Raw genomic sequence first — 4,359 nt, 5'->3', positions numbered from 1 at the left:
TCACCTTGTAGAGATATCTATAGATAAATCATAATCCCCCCTTTCTTAATGACTAAATTCTTCTATTTCTAATGTCTGGCAGAATGTTGAGAATCATCCTCAAATCCTTGAGGTTAATGAGAGTCATCCCCGAAAACAAAATGGTTGTGCTAATTCTCATTCTAATTTGAAGAGTCTTGTTGTTGAAGCTGAAAACAAAGAAGCTAGAGAAGATATGCCTAATGATAATCATGAAGATGCTGATAATAAAGGGCATCAGGCTCAGTTTCAGAATGAAGGGTAAGTCATTGTTGGGGCTGCTGATCTCAACAACTGGTTTAAACACCTAAAAGAGAGAGTGGTAATAGGAATGTGCCTTGAAATCAGACCTCCAATCAAACTCATAAAACAATGGATAGCGTGAGAATGGGAATCGAGTAATCTTTTACCCTCTCAGGTACGATACCTGCCTAGCAACTACTATCTCTTTTTCTTTGATGACTGTGAAAGTGACTTGCAAGTGATAAGTAGAGGGTAATGGCTAATTAGGAGCTCATTATGTTTGTTTTGAAGTGGCATAAAGGCTTTGATCCCAAGCTTGGGGTTCACCGTTCTACCCCCCTATATAACGTGCATTTGTTGGGTATTAAAAAAAAACCCTCTTTTAACATGTTTAAGTGAGTAAAATGACCCCTTATTTAGGAAATTTTCCCAAAATTCAATATAAAAACCCCTTATTTAAATGTATCTCTGTTAAATTGTCTACATTTTTTGTATTTTAAAGCCCCTCCTTTTGAACTCGCATTATACATTAACATGATTACATATTGCACCCCCCAAGATCCCAAGGGTAAGAAACCTTCCAAGGTTTGTGTGTGGGTTGAATTTCTAGATTACGCCAATGAATTCTTTTCCTGGCTCAAGCAGAGGGGTGCACAAATAGGTAAATTTTTAGGCCAAAAAACTACAAATGATATTAACCCCAAATGGGACCCACAATTACTCATAGGGTGGGCATTGATGCTCCTCTCAAAGAAACGATTCAAATCAAAGATCAAAGTGGATAGGTCCTACACATCCAAAAATGTTCCCAATGCTTGGTTTGATTGTCTAAAGTAGGGGCATTTAATTAAGGATTTCCATGATCTTGATAACACGGCTCAGAAGAAGGAAGCTGAAAAGAATAAAGGATGTAAAGAGAACAACCAAGGCTTCCAACAAGTCAACACAAGGGTCCAAGCTATAGAAACAAAACTCCAACAAGGGGAAAATCCTGTGGATATGTCAATAAGTTTGGGGCATTATTAGATGATCTTTTTGAACCATCTCTATTTGAGGAGGATAAGGATAAAGAGGACAAGGTTTCTTCATCTCAACTAGCCAAAGAAGACCAGGAAAGAGCATGCACGCCATCCTAATGCAGAGAAAATTCCTTCCCAAGTTGAACCTTTGGTCCCTCCTGAAAGCCCTAGCTATGGATAAGGCAAGAGGCATGTCTTCATATTCCAACATCTCAGATGATGGAGAGCCAGGTATTCTAGCTACTCAAATTCCCTCATCAACCCTTAGGATGGAAGACACCCCTCAAGTCACTCACCCTACCAATGATCCCATCTACAAAGAATTTCAAAAGCATGACAAGGTGGAATTTATAAATTTTCTCAATCACTTGTTAAATCAGTGGAAATTCTTATGACCCAAGCTAAATAGGAAACTCTTCATATTCCAGGTAGAAAACCTAAAATGAAAAAAGAGAAAAGATATGATCTTAACAGAGCATCAATTCTATGGTTAAGCCTTCTAAATCCCAACTCAAGTTCCCTCACCAGCCCTCAGGATGGAAGACAAGCCACCCTACAGATGATCCCTTTTGCAAAGACCTTCAAGAGCATGACAAGGTGGAGCTTAATAAATATTCTTGATTTCTTGTTAACTTAATGGACATTCTTTTGACCCAAGATGAAGAGGAAACAGTGCGTATTCCAGGTAACAAACCTAAAAGAGAAAAAGAGAAAATCTATGATGCTGGCAATGTTACCGTATACACGTGGTAGTGATGTGTGTAAAAATACTTAGGACCACCAGGGCATTTTTTCCCTCAATAGGAGGTTTTTCCCCCCGTGAATTGTATATACACCCATCACTCTAGGGCTAACTTATCTTTTATAGTGCATTAAGAAATACATACTCTCTATTGTGTGCCTTGAGATTCTTCATCTTCTCCAAGTTGTGTGCCCTATTTCCCTGCAACCCTATTTTCAACTATTGGTATTAGACTAGTGTGTTACATACTCCCGAGCTTGATCACCAGCATCACTAGCACGTATTGGGTTCACTTCATTTCTCCTCTTTTTGGGCAATTTTCACATGAGGTGCAGGCACTCACCATGGATGACAACAACATAGATGTGGTCAAGATGTTTGCTGTTGAGGGTAAAGTGGATGGAGAAAATTAGTCAATGTGGGCTTACATGATGATGCACCATTTTTTGTGTAAAGTGCATTTGGAAATTTGTTTAGGGAATTGACGTACGTCCTTGTTATGTGGATACATGTGATGTTGAGGATGTTGTAGAATATGGTGGTAGGGTTACTACTTGTTGCAGAGCTATTTTCCCTACAACTAAGCAATCTCATTGGGATGCTAAAGATGCACAACCTCATGCATTGATTTCATTATTTGTGAATCACACTACTACTCATCAAATTTTCTCAGCTAAATAGAATTGGGATATTCTATGTGGTCTTTATAGAAGTGACAACGAGGCTAAAATTGCATTGTTGTGTAAAGAGTTGAAATCAAAGATTATGCATGAGGAAAATGACATGGACACTTTCATTTGCTGGTATCACGGATATTTATGAGAAACTCACTTCTAGAGTCAAAGTCTGTCATCAAATATCTAATATCTAATCAACCCAAATGATTTTCTCATATTAAACTGATCATTTAAATATGGGATCGATAATAAACGGGAACAAGGGTTAGAATATAGACATGTGCTTACGGATCTATCTCAACACGGGGCCAATGGTAAAGGGCCCCAAATTGAGTGATAATATGTCAAAGAGCAAGGTTAACTAATGAACCTTAAAAGACCTTAGGGTTAGCTTCATAAAGACCTCAAATGGTTAGTGTTAAAAGTCCTTTTGACCTTAAGCAAGCTAGGGTTGTGCTTGAGGTGAGAACCTTAAGCAAGCTAGGGTTGTACTTGAGGTGGGAACCCGACCTAAACTTAGGCAAGCTAGGGCTGTGCTTGAGGAGGGAACCGCAAGCTAGGGTTGTGCTTGAGGTGGGAACACCACCTAAGGTGCTTGTCATGCTTGATGACTAAGGTACTCGAGGTACCTGTCACATTTAATGAGGAAGTTGCTTGAGAATCTTCCTATGCATGGGGGGTAAGATGCTTGAGTCAAAAAGAGAACCTACTCACTTAATGAGGAAGCTGCTTGAGAAACTTCCTATGCATAAAAATCTCAAAGTTAGTGGAAATTCTAAAAGAGCACATGGGACACATGTCAGACTCTCACTAAGCTTAACCACATGGGTGTGTGAATGCTATTGGTTGGGCTAAAGAGGGGTCCAATGAGTTTCTACTTCCATCTAACAAACATCTAGATATTTTCAAGCTCTGTCTCTCTAAGGGATAAGGAGGACACTTGTCAGAAGACTACCCATGTACTTGATTGCATGCTGCATGTGATTGGCTAGGGGGAGAGGGGTCCAATGAGCTTGCAACATGCAACAGGGTCACAACTCGCCCAAAGCAAGGAGGGGGGGTGCTACAGGGATATACACCATCACACACACTCATTTAAGGGACCATTCTCACTTGGTGAAAGTTGAGGAACACCACCTCCTTATCCAAGCTTGTGAGAGTGAAAGCCTACACAACACTCTTGGCTATGGAGTGCTAATCCAAGCAAGAGTCATGATTAAATGCTTAAGCTTGCCATCTTCTCCATCTCCATTACTATGATATTATGTATGCTAGCAAGGAGAGTAATGATATGTGAGGAACTACTTCTTTCTCCTATGGAATGTTTCTTCTTCCTCTTCCCTATCCTCATTCCCCGCTAGATCTCTCCACCTTCGAAGGTGTTTGAGGCCTTGGGACTGAGGCTTGGGATAGTTAATGATTTCTTTAAGTTATGCTATACTTGTGATGCATGAAGTTTTCCATCTTCATTGCATCACGTAGGTCACAAGGAACACAAAGATTGTAATGTACCAAGTCTCTCTTGATGGGAGAACCTATAATACAAATGCCTATTGGAGGGGGGGACCAGCTCCATATGAATCCGTTTCTCAACTAGTGTCATGTTCTCTAAACTCTCTCTCTTGCAAAAGTATTGTTCATGCCAAGTTAACTAAGTACC

This window comes from Adiantum capillus-veneris, chromosome 19 (genome assembly GCF_014529385.1).
Source record: "Adiantum capillus-veneris isolate H3 chromosome 19, ASM1452938v2, whole genome shotgun sequence".
Lineage (NCBI taxonomy): Eukaryota > Viridiplantae > Streptophyta > Polypodiopsida > Polypodiales > Pteridaceae > Adiantum > Adiantum capillus-veneris.
Note: the sequence above shows the minus strand (reverse complement) of the source record.